The sequence below is a fragment of the Euprymna scolopes genome, chromosome 29 (genome assembly GCF_053919585.1).
Source record: "Euprymna scolopes isolate OS-2025 chromosome 29, ASM5391958v1, whole genome shotgun sequence".
Taxonomy (NCBI): domain Eukaryota; kingdom Metazoa; phylum Mollusca; class Cephalopoda; order Sepiida; family Sepiolidae; genus Euprymna; species Euprymna scolopes.
The window spans coordinates 52,240,044-52,261,672 of record NC_136510.1 but is presented as its reverse complement, the minus strand read 5'-3'; positions in this window follow the sequence as shown (position 1 = coordinate 52,261,672).

Below are 21,629 nucleotides of genomic sequence, written 5' to 3'. Positions count from 1 at the left end.
TATATATATAAAATATGAAGCTATATATATATATATATATATATAAAATATGAAGCTATATATATATATATATATATATATAAAATATGAAGCTATATATATATATATATATATATAAAATATGAAGCTATATATATATATATATATATATATATATATATATATATATAATATGAAGCTATATATATATATATATATATATATATAATATGAAGCTATATATATATATATATATATATATATATAATATGAAGCTATATATATATATATATATATATATATATATAATATGAAGCTATATATATATATATATATATAAAATATGAAGCTATATATATATATATATATATATAAAATATGAAGCTATATATATATATATATATATATATAAAATATGAAGCTATATATATATATATATATAATATGAAGCTATATATATATATATATATATATATATATATATAAAATATGAAGCTATATATATATATATATATATATATAAAATATGAAGCTATATATATATATATATATATATAAAATATGAAGCTATATATATATATATATATAAAATATGAAGCTATATATATATATATATATATAAAATATGAAGCTATATATATATATATATATATATATATAAAATATGAAGCTATATATATATATATATATATATATATAATATGAAGCTATATATATATATATATATATATATAAAATATGAAGCTATATATATATATATATATATATATAAAATATGAAGCTATATATATATATATATATATATATATAAAATATGAAGCTATATATATATATATATATAAAATATGAAGCTATATATATATATATATATATATATAAAATATGAAGCTATATATATATATATATATATAAAATATGAAGCTATATATATATATATATATATAAAATATGAAGCTATATATATATATATATATATATATATATATATATAAAATATGAAGCTATATATATATATATATATATATATATAAAATATGAAGCTATATATATATATATATATATATATAAAATATGAAGCTATATATATATATATATATATATATATAAAATATGAAGCTATATATATATATATATATATATATATAAAATATGAAGCTATATATATATATATATATATATATAAAATATGAAGCTATATATATATATATATAAAATATGAAGCTATATATATATATATATATATAAAATATGAAGCTATATATATATATATATATATATAAAATATGAAGCTATATATATATATATATATATAAAATATGAAGCTATATATATATATATATATAAAATATGAAGCTATATATATATATATATATATATATAAAATATGAAGCTATATATATATATATATATATAAAATATGAAGCTATATATATATATATATATATAAAATATGAAGCTATATATATATATATATATATATATATAAAATATGAAGCTATATATATATATATATATATATATATAAAATATGAAGAAATATATATATATATATATATATATATATATAAAATATGAAGAAATATGTATACTAATGCATATAAAATTGTTAGTTTGTTCAATAAGGATGATAAATTAGTTAGGGGTGTAGAATAACTAAACTTTTTATATCATGCTATTTCGAACCCCAATGCCTCTCATCAGAATTGGAGAGAATATGTTAGGTAACATATTAGGGATGTGACATCTAGCGATAGCGTCATAAACAGTAGATAATTGGGCATGAGAGGTTGAGGTTTTCAGTGTAGGGAGATACAGTTTCAATGTATTACCTTCTCCTATTCACGCCCAATTATTTTGCTCATAATGTTGCTATTGCTAGACGTCGCCTCCATAATGTTACTTAGCATCTTCTCTTCTCTTCTGGTGCATAGTATTAGGCTTTGAAATACCATGTTTACTAACCCGACACCTCTAATTGAATGAACAAATAAATCTATATGCATTAGTATCTAATTTTATATTGCTTTTTTATTTCTTCATATTCTATATAAGGTCCAAAGCAATTTGTTGAGCTTTGTATGATCTTGATAAGTCTGCTCTTATTCTTTTAAATCCCCCTCCCATATATATGATTTATTTTTAAATTGACTTATTTGTGAACCTTTCAGTATGTAGAATCTCATCAGAATTTGTCATGTTTAGAAAATCCACTTTGTTTTTCAATGATTGCTCACTATTTTAGGTATTATACATTCATATTGAATTAAAGGCTGATAATTTAGCAAATTTATAAAAAATATTTGACTTAATTTGTTTAATGAAACTTATTCCAAAAATGTTTTTCTAGTCTCACATTTTAAAACCTCTACAAAGATGAATCCTACATAAAAAATTAAATTTAAAAAGATAAACTGTCAAAAAATATACTCTGAAATTGAAAGATTTATATTTAACTCTAAAACAATGTCAGCATCAATACTACAAAAATTGCATGTTTTGAAAAGAATCAGATATTTATAGTGAGATGATCATTAAATATTATTTATAGTAAAATGAATTAATTTGTAAATTTATAGCATAAACTAAAATTTCTCAAAATCGTGAGTCTATCTAGAAATTTGAAAACTTATTAAATGAAGATAAGATATATGATCATTATCTAGTCATAGTAGTGTCACAGCTCTTCCTGGCTCTATGACAGCTGGTAGATCTCTATAGGCACATTGTGAGTCCTGTGAAGGTTCTGTGTGGTCTCTTCACTAAACTACATCTGTTTTTGCATCTTAGCCCTTTAGCAAATTGAGTTCTTCTCTCCCTGATTAGGCCTAATATCTGAGGAATGTGTCCATAGTGCTGCCACCAAATGTTAAAAGCAGCTCTTAGCATCAATTTTCTTAACTCTTAGTAAAAGTCCGGGTACTACTTCCATATACAAGAACTGATGTAAAAATGGCTTTGAAGCAGTCTTCCAGATTGCTTTCATGTTTAGCCTTGCTGATTCGCACATTTTTTTTTTTTTTTTTTACATAGGCATCACAACATTATCAAGGCCAAGAGGCCACTCAAGGATAAGGGTTAAAGAGTGTACAGTAGAAATTGGGCATTATAGTAATCATTAGTAATGAAAATTTGGTAAAGTTGATAACTTATATGGAACGGCTCATCAAGAACTTATTTACGTTAGACTTGAAGACAACCATATTGTAGTCAGCAGGAAAACGGAAGACAATTCCACAGGCGTGCAGTTCTAAGAAAAAAGCTTTGTTCATGGAATCTACGTTTAGGTTTAGGCACAGATAAAGAGAGGGGGGAATTATTGATAGTGTTTACAGCTAGACGAGTGTTTCTTGTGAAAGTTTGGTGAGGGGGGACCATAGATTGAAGCTCATTCGAACACTTTCCATGAAAATAACGATACATCAGAGACAAACTCGCAACATCTCTTCTGTGAGATAAAGGTTGTAAGGAAGAGAAAAGGACATCTCCTACGAGGCTACGAAGTCTATTTTGAACTCTATCAAGGCAGGCCAAGTCCTTTCTAGCAGCTCCTGCCCAGATGTGGCAACAGTATTCCATCCTTGGACGTACCTGGCTCTTATATAGATAGAGAATAGCATCAGCAATGAGATATCTACCGGATCGATAGAAAGATCCCACCATTTTTCCAGCGGCCTTGGCAACAGATTTGATGTACATGTTCCATTTAAGATCAGGAGTAATGGTCAAGCCAAGAAGCTTGTCAAAACTTGAGGCCTCCTGAAGACGAGAGCCATTCATTTCAATTGATGTCAAATGTGGATCAGAATGTTGATGATGTAAAGAGAGAAGCTTGGTTTTAGATGCATTAAAAGTAACCAGCCATTCTTTACCCAATTGTACTACGTGCTCAAGATCAGAGGAGAGAGAATTGGAGAGAACTTGGTCGTTTACTGTCTTAGATGTGCTACCATAAATGGTAGTGTCGTCAGCATAAATGTCTACAAATGATGTAAGGATGTGATTTGGAAGATCATTAATGTAGATCAGGAAACGAGTTGGGCCCAGATTTATTTCACTTTTTGTAATTTTACTGCCAAGATATGTAAACTCATTAGACAAATCCCATTTAAAGAAATATTTCCATTTCGTAGTTCAGGAGAATGTGTTCTGTTTTGCTTGCCATTTTTTTTTTTTTTTTTTTTTTTTTTTTTTTTAGAACAGTGTAATAGTTTCCGCTTGTTTAGTTGTGCCAGCAAAAATAGGAAGGTCGTGTCATCAGTAAGGTCTGCATCAGTAAATATCTCTACAGAATATTTCCTAATTCTTGCAGGTATTTTCTTTCGACTTGTCAACTGACATAAAAAGACTGTAGTCAAAACCGATTATAAACAGATAGGGAGCTGAAGCATTACCATGAAGAAAACCTAAAATAATTCAGTGTCAGACAATATGAATTTAGAAATGTAAATAAAAATTAGATTTATAATAAAATAAAACAAAATTGTTTAAATCCTATTCCAACAAATAATGTAATTACAAAATTAAATCCATCAGGATGCATTTCGGTTTCTTAAATATACTCTTCTACTTTCCTGGCATATCAGAATGACAGTTTGTTTCCTCTTCCTACATTTATGTAAATCTTTGTTCACACCATATGACCTCATCTGCTAATCTTGTAAAAAATTTAAAAAAAAATAAACATATCTCAATTTTAGTTATATATTTTTGTTTTTAGTATAGGGCTTTGTTTATTTTTAAATAATATATTTCCTTCATTTAATTGTTTCTGAAGATGTAAATCGTTCTTTTCAAGAAAAAACATTTGGGGGCAGATGTAAGAAATGAAATAAGCAAGTTTAACCATCATAACAATTTAGACCGATTACTATAATAATGAGGATGAGTGAAATATATGAGTAATACTTCATTTGAGAAGGCTAAAGAATACAGCAACAGAAATATTGGCATCTTCAATAAAAATGTTTGTCTACAGATGCAACTGGGTAATATTGCTTTTTTATTAGTTTTATATCTGGAGGTCTGTGTTCGTACCAGACGTTCATGAACATTTTATTCATGGCACAAAAATCATAGAGATTTATAAAAAAAAAAAAAAAAAATGCTTCGAGCAGAAGTACACATGTAATAGTACTACACTAGTATAACAATATGGTAAAGTCTAAAAAATTAAGGTTGATATTACATAATATTGCTCTATCTCCTTTGGACATTTTCAAAGATTTTATTTTAATTGAAAAAAGTACACATTTAAATATGCATAACTAACAGGGCTGCTTGCCATTGCCCAGAGAAGTAAGTTTTATCGATAACAATTGATTTCCTAATGTTTTCACATGTAAAAAAAAAATTTGAAACAATTGAGATTAAACTTCACTAAAGAACAACTATGCGAGTTAAATCTTATGTAAAGAACAAACATGCAAGATAAGTTTCACAAAAATAAAAAATTAAACTAATCCACTCTCTCTCTCTCTCCTTGAATCTGTAAATAAAACATCTGTGTGCTCATAGATTAATTATAATCACAAAAATATTCAGAACAAAAGATTTTTTGTCTCTATTAAGTGGAAGAAATTTTTTTTTTTTTTTTTATCAGTTATTCTCTTCTTGTCAAAAATAAATTTCCATACATGATTATTCTTTCCTTTCTTTATAAATTTTGATTAAAAAATAAACTTTTCCTTCTTTGCTTGTGAAAACATGATTATTAACCAATCAGAATACATTGTGATGTCATATTCTCCATTTTCTCTGCTTCATTTTCTTAACACTTAAGATGAATTGTGCAAGGTGCCAAGCAAGATAACATTAGTTTTAGTGTAATGCAATGGAGACGCAAGCAGAAAAACCTTTTCCCAAAGCTTTATTCAACTGAATTTTACAAATGGAGCAAGTGGCTAGGAATGCATGTTAATAAAATAAAAAAGTTATTCAAATAAGAAAATAAAGAAAAGGCAAACATCAAGATCACGTGAGAGGAGATATGTAAATAAAGAGAAAGTCACTTTAATAAGAAAGTTATTTTAAGAAAATTATAACACTCTCCCCCACTTGAAACAGGAATTTTTATTAGAAAATTATAAATCCAACTGCTGGACTGGTTTAGGAGTCTTGCTAGACCGGCAGAGAGGCAGCTCACCACTGGAAGAGTCAGAATCTCAGACTTTGAGGAAATATGAATCTCGGGACTTGCACCAAGTGGAGATGGCAGGTTTTCGGGGTCCATGTCCCCAACAGAATCCTGAGGTCGATCTAGGTCCACATTCTCGGCAGATCTGGGCTGAATTTTCACCAGGATCCTGAGATCATGGAAAACAGGCCAAATGTGTCAATGTTTCAACCATCACAATGCCAAATTCTCATGCATGTAGGGTTGACTTCAGAGTTCCACTACTTCAATAATAGGGACATACTTGTTCCTGCCACCAAATTGTTTTAATAACACTTCTCCAGGTTCACAGCCAAACAGGCAATGCAGTGCCAGTGGAAGAGTACCTTTCAAAATTGAACATGCGTTCATGAGGAATGGCATTAGTAGTTGTGCATAGTAGAGAGCGAATAGTACGTAAAACATCTGTAGAACATCGTCCTGCCAAGCGTTAATGGGTAACTGTTGACATTCCAAAGCTAATAAAATAATGTTCCATATAATTCCATTATAATGCTCACATTGACTGTTATTTCTTGGATTATAAGCAGTAGTGTTACTGGATTCAATCTCAAGACGATGCAGAAATTGCTTGAATTCTCTCAGCATAAACAAAGTTCCCTGGATAAATGAGGGAATTCCGAAGATAGAGGAAATAGTCAACAGGCACTATATTGTGGTTTGAGAAGAGCAATCACGACAAGGGAAAGTGAAAGGAAATCAACTATATTCTTTGACAACAGTAAGTATATAATGGCAACCTGACAAGGATACCGGAAGAGGTATTTTGTAATCAACAGAAAGATGTTGAAATGGGGAAGTAGAACGGATAAGAATATGATTAGGGGAATTAAGGAATTGGGGTTTTATTTTGACACAAGTAGGACATTCAGAAGTCATGCGTTGGACTTCATAGATTGAATATGGCACATTTTGTGACTTTACAAAATGCCAAAAGCGTTCTACTTCAGGATGTATTAAAGAATTATGAATTGATTTTAGTTCCTCCAAGGAAGAAATAGCAATACTACATGTTCGCGATAATGTATCAGAGACAACATTTTCAGGATGGTGTTTTATATCATATGAAAAAGGAAGAAGTTCCATTTTCCACCATATAATTTTATGCTTTTTAATTTTTCCGCAATTAGCAGGTTTAAACATAAAAGATACGGCTTGCTGGTCCATAATAGTGAAATATTTCCCAGTAATGACGTCTCTCCATTTACAAACACATTCTACTATGGCATACGTTTCTTTTTCGACTATATGAAGTCGCGTTTCAGAGGGGTTTAATGGGAAAAGAATGCTAAAGGTTTCCCTGCTTGTAAGAGAGTACCTCCCATAGCTTTTTCTGAGGCATCGATTTCAATAACAAATGCCAATTCATCAGTGATAACCTTTACAGAAGATTTGACAATGTCTTGCTTGAGCTTTTCGAAGGAGTTTACAATCATGAAAGGCATCGGGAATTGTTCATTTTCAACTAATAGACAAATTTAGGAGAAGTAATTAGGTATCCATTTTGCTAGTAAGCAAACATATCTTAGGATTTTGAGTTAGAATGGAGAGACATTTGCAAAAGAGGTCTCAAACGCTCAGGATCGGGTTGAAGAGTTTCATTACAAATTTTATATCCAAGTATGTTAATAGAATGAAGTGAAAACTTTGACTCTTCCCAGTTTATTTCGAGGTTGTATACTACATACAGTCTTTAAGAAATGCTCCAAATTTACATTGTGCTCCTACCGCAAACTGTTATGTTGTCCAAATAAGAAAAGGTTACAGACAATCTTTTATCAGAAATAAAAGAATTCATGAAACATTGATCTGAAGGGCAAATTTCAATCTGATAATATGCTTTAGACAAATCAGTTATGCTGCGGATATAATACTGGGCTATTTGGTTTATAAGATCTTCGATTCGTGGCAAACATCAAGCAAAGTGAAACGGTTAATAGTCGGAGAGAAATCGACTACCAATCATTTCTTTTTATTAGATGAAGAAGTTGTAACGATTTGAGCGTGCCATGGAGAATAACTCAGTTCAATTATATCATTCTCAAGTAATTTAAGAGTTTCTTTTGCAAATGAACCAAGCATCCATAGTGGGACTTAGTAGCAATGGGTTTGCAATTAGGGGTCAAATTTCTGAATGATTTAACGGGAGCACAATTAATTTTAGTAAAAGCGCAGATTTTTAGACTATCCTGCTACTCACCAAAAGAAATAGTAATACTCTGGTGCATTTTTAGAAAGGGTATTTCAAGTATAACATCCATGCATAAATTAGGGAGTATCGTGAAGTCAATGTTTTTATGCTTGAAACTGTTAAATGTAATATTCTCAGTGAAATATTCAGATAGTTTGAGGGAAAGGGCAGATGATACCATAGAATTTAGTCGGTTCAAGGTCTTAACGAGACTAGCACTAATAATATTATTGGAGCTATATCTATAAGGGCAGTAAGTGGTTTAACTTTTAATTTTACCATTTTAGTAAGAGGAGAATTATCAACATCGTTAGCACAAGCTACTATAACAAACGAAATAGAATGTGTAGGTGTCGGCCTGGTAGAACAGCAAAATTTGGCAAAATGACCGAATTTGCTACAATTTTGGCATATTTTATTACGAGCAGGACAATGATGATAATCATCCTTAAGGTGACATTTCCTTCCACAATTGTAGCATCTGCTGCAAGTAAGAACAGCAGTAGAGAGTACAGAATCAAACTCCATACAAGAATCAGCAGAGTCAGAGAGTACATTTTTAGTCATAGTAGCAGTGACAGCATTGGTAGAATCATTTTGAGTTGGAGTAGCAGCAAGTCCAGTTAGAAAAGACGTATGACTGCACAAAATTGGGCTTGTTCTAATGCCCTAACACATTGAGTAGCCTCCTTGAGATCAAACATATCATTTTGGGGAAGTCTGGCATGTATTACAGAAGACCATAGGCCACATATAAAGGCATCGTCGACAGATTCATCCCTGTAGGTAGCAGCAGTAACATCTTTGAAGCAACAATCAGCGGCAAGACGATTCAAAGCCTGAAAGTACTGATCTAAGGACTCTTTGTCCTGTTGTAGACGTGTTGAAAGTAGATGTCTTGTGTGGGTAACGTTGGAAGGCATGCCGTAAACAGATTTTAGTGCTTCAATGGCATGTTCGAACTCAGAACAATCCTCGATAACGTCAGCAACTGTTAGTGATGATGAGTGATTTTTCTGACAAAGGGTGAAGAAAAAGCTGCTTAAAGGTCGGTAGTACTTGGTGACCAGTAGTCTGAGATGTCGGAAATTTTTCTGTCTCTGCCTGTCCTTGTGGCCATGTCACTAGTAAGGGTGCTGGAGGTAAACGTTTTGTCTGGGCTGACGTTATCCGCCTGATAGTCAGGGACCCGAACCTTGGATTAACCACTAAGGAGGCTGTCCTATCAGCAGGCGCAAATTACTGGGACTGCTGTATTGCCATTTGGTGAGTGGATCTGGACCATGCAGTAGTCTCTGGTGGGGCCTCTCGATGGCATACTAGTGGGTAATTGTTACGGCTTTACCTTTCGTGTGCTACAAAAAAAAAAAATAAAAAATTATTTTCCTGTCTTTTTCTCTCTTACTTTCCCTCTCTGTACTGCTCTAACCAAGTATGCCGACCTATTCCACAAATCCCAAAACCTCAACATGAAATATCTCCAGAATAAAAACTCGATTAAACCTAGAACCCCATCTTCCAACGTAGACCCCTACTACCAGGTCTCCTTCTCAAACATCAGAGGTCTACGTTCCAACCTTCCAGAGGTTGAAACCCAATTACAGGAGACGAAACCGGACATATTATTTCTAAGTGAAACTGGAATAGGGCCGACCACTTTCCTAGATGAGTTCATTATTAACGGATACTCAAATTTGACAGCTAAATCTGACCCCCAAGATCGCCATGGGCATGGAATATGTGCCTACATTAAGGATGGCTTCCAGTGTGGCAGGGATATCTCTAGAGAAGATCCTAATTTACCCTATATGTGCTTCAGGGTTGCACTTGTTAACACCACTGCATTTATATTTGCCCTCTATAGGCCCCACAACAGCGGAGTTACTATCTTTAAGAGCATATCTGAGAAAATAGACCACATACTGTCTTCACATCCCTAGGCTAACATCCACATCTGTGGTGACTTCAACGTCCATAACGTGGAATGACTGACCCATTCTAATAAGACAGATGATGAGGGGAGGTTTTGTCATGATTTTGCCATTGCTTATGACCTCACTCAGATTGTTCGCGAACCCACCCGTGTGCCCGATACACCCGGTCAATATGCAAGCCTCTTAGACCTTTTTCTCTTAACTTCCCCTGAGCTATGTTCATGTTCCGTTCATTCTCCTCTAGGATCCTCCGACCACTCCGTCGTATCAGTTAAGATAAAAACGAAATGTAAGAAGCCCCCAGACGTACCCCTCCACTGTACTGTATACCGATACTCTATGGCTGACTGGGATAGCTTCCGTACATTCATATCTGATTTACCTCTGCACTCCATGTTTAAAAAGGAAGTGTCCTCTATAGTATCAGATCTGACCGAATGGTTAATTGTAGGCATAAACCAATTCATACCATCTAAAAAATTCCAACAAAAACCTAACAGCCAGCCATGGTTCTCCCCAGAATGTGCTGCTGCTATCGCGCACAGAAATCACCTTTTCCATAGCTACCAACGAAATAGATGCACTGAGACTAAAGCTGCTTTCAAGTCTGCCAGCAACCACTGTAAAAGAGTAATAAAAAATGCAAGAGAGCTATATTCCCAGTCTGTTAAATCCAAGGTAGCTGATCAGCGGCTTGGATCCCACCAGTTTTGGCAAATAACAAATAGGATCCTGAACAGAAGTGTGTGTTCTAGCCCAACCATTATCAATGGACCAGAGGTCATCTCGTCAGCGTCAGACAAGGCCAAACTATTTGCTAAGAACTTTGCAGCTAATTCTACCCTATGCGATGAAGGCCATCAACTCCCCATATTTCCTCCTATAACACAGAACACGCTAGGTAACATACAAATATCCATGCATGAGGTCGCCAAGCTAATAAAGAACCTAGATTCCAGTAAAGCAACTGGCCCTGATGGCATCCCAATTATAGTATTAAAAAAGCTGCAACCAGAACTTGCTCCTATACTTACGAAACTATTTAAGCGCTGCCTTAAGGAGAAGTGCTTTCTGACTCCCTGGAAGACCTCATCAGTTTGCCCTGTATTTAAGAATTCAGGTGATAAGTCATCTCCCTCTTAGTACAGACCAATAAGTCTCCTGTGTGTTATGAGTAAGTTGCTGGAATCCATATTAAATAGAGAAATAGTCAACCACCTCAGCAGGAATAACCTTCTTAGTGACACACAATATGGTTTCCGCTCTGCAAGATCTACCGCAGATGTGCTGACGGTTATATCCCACAGGATTAGTGAATCTCTTGACAAAGGCTTCCTTTCTAGGGCAATTGCTCTTGACATATCAAAGGCCTTTGACAAGGTATGGCATAAGGGTCTACTTCACAGGATTTCCAGCTACGGTATAACTGGAAATGTTTTCTCAATCATTAAATCATTTCTCTCCGATAGGCTGATAAGAGTAGTGGCAGATGGACAAAAATCGGAGGCCTGCAATATAAATGCTGGAGTCCCTCAGGGGTCAATCCTGGGCCCAACTCTCTTCCTGATCTACATCAATGACCTCCCTAAACATACACTTAAATCATTCGTTGACATCTATGCTGATGACACGACCATCTACGGCAACACATCAAAGGCTGTAAATGACAAAGCTCTCTCTGATTCTCTCTCCTCTGATCTCGAGCGCGTGGTTCAGTGGGGGAAGATGTGGCTGGTTTCCTTTAATGCATCCAAAACCAAACTCCTATCCTTGCATCATCAACGCTCTGATCCCCAGCTGGCATCAATTGTGATGGATGGCTCTCGTCTGGGTGAGGCTCAATGTTTTGACAAGCTTCTGGGTTTGACCTTTACTCCTGATCTGAAATGGAACACGTACATTAAGTCTGTTGCCAAGGTCGCTGGAAAGATGGTGGGATCCTTCTACCGCTCCAGAAGATATCTCACTACTGATGCAATTCTCTATTTATATAAAAGCCAAGTACGTCCAAGGATGGAATACTGTTGCCATATCTGGGCAGGAGCTGCTAAAAACAGCCTATCCTGCCTTGACAAAGTACAAAATAGACTTCGTGGCTTAGTGGGGCATGCCCTTTTCTCTACCCTGCAACCTCTCTCCCACAGAAGAGACGTTGGAAGCCTGTCCTTGTTTTATCGTTATTTCCATGGCAGATGCTCGTCTGAACTCCAATCTCTGGTCCCCCCTCGCCAATCTTTCACAAAAAATACCCGTCTAGCTGAATCCACTGTCAAAAATTTCCCCCACTCTTTATCTGTGCCTAAATCAAAACGCGGATTCCATGAACAAAGCTTCTTTCTTAGAACTGCACGCCTGTGGAACTCTGTTCCGTCTGCCTGCTTCCCTCCGGACTACAACTTGGATGTCTTCAAGTCCAACATAAACAAATTCCTAATGAACCGCCCCCTTAATTAAACACTTCATCAAATCTCCACACTAACGTAATGTACTTGCAATAACCCTTATCCCTGAGTGGCTTCTGTGTAAAAAACCCTTATCCCTGAGTGGCTTCTGTGTAAAAAAAAAAAAAAAAAGGTTAGCTTCACTTAATGCTAAGATATCCGGGGTATTTACAAGGAGATATGATTCAACATCATCTAAGTTAGTTCTAAGCCCGCGAATATTCGTAAATGCAAGCTTCAAGGGAGGAGGCAGGTTTGTTTTCTTTGAGTTTGATCCTGGTTTAAATGTAACTTTTGCTTGAGATGTCATTTCATTTTGTTTAATTTAAAAGTTTCAATAGGATGAGGGAGTGTGGAGTGCTGAACAAGTGGTTGTGCAGAGTATCAGATATGCAGCACAAGTAGACCATCAGCGTCCTCACCCACAGGATTGTGGCCTCAGGAAAGCCCACCGGGGATGAGTGCAGGGTTCCTTTCCATGTGCGACATGACACTACAAACATCCCGATATTATACAACTGTTGATGCAGCAGCCGCTCTAAGCGCTACCAAAGAGTTAGGGCTCCTGTACTATCAGTTGGAAAAAGCAGTCAGGAAACTGTCAATCCGGTACCTTCAATCTATTAGGCAAAGTCAGCCCAGTCTAACTGCACCGACATATATGGTACTGAAGCACTCCCACAGTGTCCAGTTTAGGGTGATGAGATGTGGCAGGAGCAGGGAAAAAACGGCGTTCATTGCTCTAGTCAGGAAACAAGGTCAGCCACTAGGCGATTCTGACGAGTCCCTGTGATAGCACCTCTACGCCTGGCTAATAAGCAAAGAAGGAGTATGAGAGCCGGGTGATAGACAGAGCCTATCTCCTTCTTAAGCAGTTTAGGTTTGCCTACCGGTGATTTGTTTGAGTCACCAGCTCTAGGAAGGTTGTCGTCCAATACTGAAGAGGCCTCCCTCCCCTTGGTTTGGTCTCAGAGTTTTCCTTCTCCTAGACGGATGACTTGGGAAGATCTACGGGTTCATCAGCACCGAGAGGGTTTGCCCCACACCTGGGTCCTAATCCCAGTATTTCTGCAACCCCGAATGGGTAGTTAATATTAATCGTTTTTTTAGGTTTATATCTACTGAAAAAAAACCGGTTATTTAGGTTAACATCTACTGTAAAATTATACTCCCCAAAGTGATTAAAAGGACATTACTGTGCTTTCCATTTTCATTGTTAATGGGAAAGGGGATGCATAAAAATTCATGCAATGGAAGCACTAAATTTGCAACAGCATTGGTTTGAGAGAGACGAGTTTATGTATGGTTAGATATAGTTTTGCAAGTTCAGGGATAGGATAATATGTTATAGTATGATCTATTTAATATCAGAAATTAAAATTTGGTGCCCAGACTGATTATTTAATACGACTGAAAGATAAGATATATGCTCAATATAGATACAAGAGAACATTTGATTTGGAGTACAGTTAAGTACAGGTATATCTGGAAGATACAAGTTATGGCATAATCTTTAAGTATAGTTAAATATAGATGGATGGATAAGTGGCATGTTTTTAGTGTATGTGTATGCATGGAATTTTAGACATTGAGTATGTTGTCTTCAGACTTCTAACGTTTGTCTCTTAATATTTATTTGAATGACCACAATATTTGTTATTGATAAAATTTAAATGAAGATTAAAATGATATACGCATATTATGCGTTTAAAAGACAAATTACAACGCAAAGATTTTGTAAAATAAACAAACATTTATTTAAAATTTAATATTTCGCTGTGATACATCTTTCACAAATTTTTTCCCCTTTTTTACCTATCCGTGGTATGATGTTAAAACCAAAAGAATTTACAAGTAAAAAATCCATGCTTTTTCTTAAACTGTGATATTTTTTAATGTTTGATTTTTCATGTTAACATCATATGGAAAGGTAAAAACTATAAGGAAGACGTATCATGTCAGAATATTAAATTTTAAACAAATAAATGTTTATTTTTAGAAAATCTTTGTGTTGTAATTTGGCTTTTAAACGTATTACATACATATTTCAGTTTAAAATTGAAACATGGCTTATATTATGGAGAACACAACCCAACTATTTAAATAAAGATATTTTACTAGAAATAAATTTCTAAAACAACTCCAAAAGATTTTGTCTCAAGATAAATATTATAAAAAATTAAGAAAAAAAAATCTTCATATATAGATATTTTAACTGCAATATATGTAAAGTCTTTATTAAAATGAATGTTCCTAGTTTCTTACTTAATATAAGAGAAGTAACTACAATTCCTGTCCCCTTCAGTAAAGTATGTACTCAGACAAATATCTTCATTCAAAGATTTAATCAGATGATACAGTCTATACATACCGAAAATATTTTATTCATTTCAAATGTTACATTTTATATTTTCAGTATTTTATTACAAAAAAGAAAATCCTAATAGTCTTCATTTGTTTTGTATGTCTGTGTGAATCAAACTATATAGAACACATATCTAAATGAATAAACTGTCTATATCAGCGTTGTTTCATGTGTGAGGATGCCCACGGATAAAATATAACATAACACCAGTCATTGTGTTTACTCGGCAACCATCTTTATTTAGTACTCTTCTTACACCGGTCCTCCAAGGGGCGTTACTCCAAACGGTGTAACACCTGTTACTGTTCATGCAACATCTTCCCTTTTCTCAAAGAAAGGAGAAAACAAACAACAAAAAAAACGTCTGAACGGAATTAAAATAAAATATATATAAAAAGTAACCTAGGCATTCATTGGCCAGACTACCCTCCTGCCTAACAGGGATTATTCTGCCCTTCCCTACTTTATTTCGCGTAGTCTCTGAATCTTACAGGATCTCTCACTACTCTTCCCGACCGTGTTGTCCGTAGGCTTGCTTTTGTTTGTTCGGGGCTTGATATCATTGGGGGTGGTGTTGGGTTAACTCCCTCTCCCAATTCACCTTTATACCCAGGTTGGCCTGTGTCATCTCTCTCTCTTCTATGTCGTTACCTTCATTCCTGACTATTTCGCTCTGCACTCCGCATGGCTGGTGAATCAACGATGTAAGTTGGGGTGCTTCTGCAGTTTTTTTCAAGTCGACCCTATTCCGTCGATATAGCTCCCCATTCACTTTTACATTGTATGACCGCTCATCCAGTCTCTCCCATACCATTGCCTTCTTCCACTCTCTCTGACGGTGGTCTTATGCCAGCTACCGGTCTGTTTATTGCACTCATGTCTCCTTCCGACATGTGGGGTTTCACCCGTACTATATCTCCAGGGTGTAACGGTTGAAGTGGTTTCACTTTGTGGTTAAAAAACTGTTCTTGTCTCCTGCTGTCTCGTTTGACACACTTTTTGAGGTTTTTGGCCAATTCTGGTCTGAGTAACTCCTCTCTAGTTGGGTGAAGCGTTTTTGTTCTCCTTGACATCAGCTTCTGAGCTGGTGATAAGAGACCCTTAGATGGTGTATTCCTATGATCCAACATTGCTAGGTATGGATCAGCCTTATCCTCCATCACTTTCCGGAAAAGGTTCTTTGCCATTTTTACTGCAGATTCCACTTTCCTATTCGCCTTGCTATTGTATGGACTGACAGGTGTATGTATAAAACACCACTTTTTAGCAAAGGTGGATAATTTCTGGCTGCTAAACTGAGGCCCATTATCAGTTACCACCTGATCTGGTATTCCATGTTGTGCAAAATGATGTTTCAGTTTGGTTACTACTGTCTTAGCTTCTGTATTTTGAAGATGATCAATTTCCCAGAAGTTGCTCATGTAATCCACAGTACAAAGATAGTCTTAAACAGGTCCACTCCCACTTTCGCCCAGGGTCTGTCAGGAACTTCATGAGTCATTAATGGTTCGGCTGGATTGGCTACTTCATATTTTCTGCATGTGGGGCATTTTGAAACTTAGTCTCTGATCTCGTTTATAATGCTGTCAGAGTTCTGGCTGCTGGATTCATCCACTTGGGAAATTTTGGCTATCATTTTTAACTGGTCCTGGTTGATTGTGATGAGTGCCATCTTCTGAATTGCATTTGCTCCCAGTAAAAGATGGAAATGCTCTTTTACAATGACAAACTTAACTGCATATTTTTGTCTAGTTTGGGGTTTATCATTTTGACTCAACACTCTCCTAATGGCTTCACTTCTGTTTCATTCCACATGACCAGTGTCTTATTTGAAGGCTCCAGTGTTTTCCCCATTACATGCTTCTCATTCAGTATGTTTACTGATGCTCCACTGTCAAGCTGAAGAATAATTGGCTTTCCTTTCACCATCATTTCCGCTTGTATCACCTCATGATTCACAGCGTTAACTTTTTCTTTTATTGTTACAGTCTACCTGCCCATAGTCTGAAGAACTACTACTGTCACCTTGATCCTCGTATTGTTGCGTTTTGACAGTCTGCACCTTCTTTTCCCTTGCTAGTCTGCATTTCGCAGAAAAATGATTTTTTCCATTACAGTTGTAGCATGTCTTGCCAAATGCAGGACATACTTCCTTGTTGCAGTGTACACGCTCTGCATTCTCTCAGTTTTTTTCCCTGGCTTTTTCTTGTGTCTGAACTCCACTCGGTTCACTCTCTCAGGCCTTAGGATACTGGCTTGTAACGTAGCATTTTCAGACAGCTTACAAATGTCTATACATCTTTGTAAATCCAGCTGTATTATTTTAAGTAACTCAGCTTGTGTCTGAGGGTTACGTATTCCTAGCACTACTTGATCTCTGAGTACTGAGGAAACGCAATTGTCACAAAAATTGCACGTTTTTACTAACGTCCGAAGTGCCGTAATAAAAGATTCCACGGTCTCCGTTTCTCCTTGCTTTCTCGTGTGAAAAACATAACGCTCGTAAGTTTCATTTGTTTCCCCTATAGCATATTTATCAAATGCCTGAATAATTTCTGTAGGCGTTCTTTCATCTTCGGGCGTTGAAAAGTGAAACCCGTAGTACACTTTCAAAGCATCATTCCCTAATGTATGAAGCAAAAGTGCAGTTTGATATTGTATCGACTGGGTTGTCAGATACGTAATAATAGCATAATTATGCCATTTCAGCTTAAATAGCTTCCAATTCTCTGTAAAATTCTGCTCCATACAAAGGGGTGGCGGTGGTCTTATGCCAGCTACCGGTCTGTTTATTGCACTCATGTCTCCTTCCGACATTTTTTTTTTTTCCTCACCACCTCGTGGCGTCGTAATTTTCACACCGAAAAATTAAACGTTACTTATCTGTTTTTTTTTTCTTTTTCTACTACCTTTCCACCGTTTTGTTTTTTCTTCTCTTTATTGTACATCCCACCACTATCACCATGTTTCATGTGTGAGGATGTCCACGGATAAAATATAACATAACACCAGTCGTTGTGTTTACTCGGCAACCATCTTTATTTAGTACTCTTCTTACACCGGTCACCTTCAAGGGGCGTTACTTCAAACGGTGTAACACCTGTTGCTGTTCATGCAACAAGCGTTTCCTAATGGAGTCCATACCACCCACCAGCGGGTGTTACATGATTTCATAGAGATCCTTTAGTGGTGGTGGTGAAAGAGAACTTCTAGCAACATTACTAGGTGCCTCTCAACCCATTTTCTTTTGGATTGCCAATTCATGTGGAAATTGATTGCATCACACTTATTTTTAATTGGAAAAATTAATTCAAGAATAATAATGTAATGTTAACAAATCTAATTGATCTCTGATTCACATTTCCAACAAGTCTTTCTCATCTATCGAATGTGTTCTGAGAATAGAAATCGAATGGATGTAGCGAAACGTGGTGATTTAAGACTTTTTTAAAATCAAATATGTAACCAAATATTCCAAAATTTGTTGCTGATTATCAATAACAATCTGCACATTGATCGGTGATTCCTGATTTTTATCAGATTGATTATTGTATTAGCAATGGTATGATAACTGATCCACTTGATTTATAGTTGTTACCATTCCCATTTGATCGGCAGCATAGAATTTTGTTGAATAAACTATTAATGAATATTCAATTATTTATTTTCACTTTAATTATGTACTAGCACTACTACTAACATTATTATGTAAGAATGCATGTAGGGAGGGGGCGGTAGTAGGTATCTGAGTGTTGTAGGGGGGAGTGTTTGCCGAAAAAGGTTAGGAAACCCTGGTCTACATGAAGGTAGACAGTGTTATATAAATTCTCAGAAATTTTTTAATTCAGCCTAATTTGTACTCATAGCTATACAAATAATTGCTTTAAAATATTGATTTATACTCTGTCGCTTTTTTCATCTGAAAAGTTTTGGTGCCAGCTCCAAATAAATATGAAACAAATACTTTGGGACAATGCCAAGTTCTGACAGCTAGTATATCTAGTCTACAACATTTGCTGTATTAAGATAAGACAACTTATTTTATTCTCCAAATCTTTTACAAAAAAGTGTTAAGATTTTATTAATGTGCCATTATATTCAATTCCACTTAAATTCTAACATTGCTCCTTTGATGAAAGATCTTAAAAATGGATTAATTAATAAGTAATAGTTTTATGAGTATTTATTGAAAGCATTAGAAGATTTTTAAAAATGTTTTCATTGAATGTGGTAAAACTGGGAGATTTACATATGTTTTTTTTCTTGGTTAAATATTTTCTGTTAATAATTAACCATTTTCAAATTTATGAACTTGCTTTTCATTACTTTTTTTTTTGCTAGTATAAAACATTGAGTTTTAGATTTCTACAGTATTTTGTACACAAACAGCTTAAACACAACCGGTTATTAATTTTCTCTATGACAAATACAAATTTAATTGAAATATGTGAATTCGTTAACAACAAGCATCCACTTAAATTTGCTTGAATTGTCTGTTTTCTATGAACATTTGTTTGTTATGAAAACAAAATTTGCTATTTTACCCAAACCTGCGTGAAGATAGGATTTTTATTTAGTCTGAACTAGCAGGCGGACCAGCGTTTCCTAGTCACAAAACATGCTTAAATATATTTTAATTTATGCAGATTTCGTATCTATTATTATAGGGACAATTCTGTATTATTATATTGAACCTAGTATATACAAGTGATTTTATTGAACCTAATATATACTAGTGATTTTATTGAACCTAATATATACAAGTGATTTTATTGAACCTAATATATACTAGTGATTTTATTGAACCTAATATATACCAGTGATTTTATTGAACCTAATATATACTAGTGATTTTATTGAACCTAATATATACTAGTGATTTTATTGAACCTAATATATACTAGTGATTTTATTGAACCTAATATATACCAGTGATTTTATTGAACCTAATATATACAAGTGATTTTATTGAACCTAATATATACTAGTGATTTTATTGAACCTAATATATACTAGTGATTTTATTGAACCTAATATATACTAGTGATTTTATTGAACCTAATATATACTAGTGATTTTATTGAACCTAATATATACTAGTGATTTTATTGAACCTAATATATACTAGTGATTTTATTGAACCTAATATATACTAGTGATTTTATTGAACCTAATATATACTAGTGATTTTATTGAACCTAATATATACTAGTGATTTTATTGAACCTAATATATACTAGTGATTTTATTGAACCTAATATATACTAGTGATTTTATTGAACCTAATATATACTAGTGATTTTATTGAACCTAATATATACTAGTGATTTTATTGAACCTAATATATACTAGTGATTTTATTGAACCTAATATATACCAGTGATTTTAAAAGTAAAAAAAAAAAAAAGACTTGGCTGGCATCAGCTAGAATCGAAACCAAAACATTTAGTGCTCCAGCCTTAGTTGTTATTGTTTCAGCTACCATTAAATAGATAAGAAATAGTAAAAAATGAACAGACTTTAACATATAAATGTATATTTGCACATACAAGAGCACATTAAGTTAACTTATGCTTGCCAAGTTCCAAATTTTTTCAATTTTGACCCATCAGCAATTATTTTTACTGGCTTATATATATATATATATATATATATATATAAAACGACAGTTCACAAAAAAAGTAATCATTTGATATGCCTCGCACGACAATGAATCTCAAAGGATATGCATTTTGAAAAAATGGGGACAGAAACACAAACAGTGAATTTTATATATATATAAAGATTAACAAAAAAAAAAAAATGAAAAAAAAAAAAAAAAAAAAAAATGTAGAATATTTACCTATTTTGTATTTAAAACTTTTGCTTCAAGATTTTTCACATACTGTAATAGCATTTATTTAATTTTTTAATTAATAGGAATAAAAAAATAAAATGAATCTTGATCTGGAATATTTCCATAATCAAGTAAACATTTGATAAAATGTTCATGAATATTTGATCAATAGGCACTTGCGCAGTTTAATCAAGACATTAAAAAATGAAAATATCAAAAAAAGGTTACATTGTACATATCCGTTTTGGACTGAAGATCTCCAAAGAAAAATTTCACTGAATTTGATCGAGTAGTTTTTTTTTTTTTACAGCAGAAAAACACGTTTTTATGACAGTGCGTTGAAGATAGAAATCTTTGAATTTTTTGAACACGCCATGGGGAGATAACTCAGTTTAAAGCAACGACACTCCCTCCCCCTCTTTAATACTAGCTTTTCTTCCTAAAAATCGAACCTTTTCCTTGGTATCATAACAAATTTTTTCGTTGTAAAAAAAGAAATTAATAAAATTAAGTGAAATTTTTTGGGGAAGAATTTCATTCCATAACTGATACATACAATTTAAATTTTTTTTCGATATTTTCATTAAACTGTATAAGTACTGATTAATAAGTTGGTGATCCAAATAAACATTGGATAAAAGAGTTTTTTTTATTGGAAAAAACTTTAATGATATGAAAGTTTAGAAAGATTTTTTATTCTTATTCTTTACA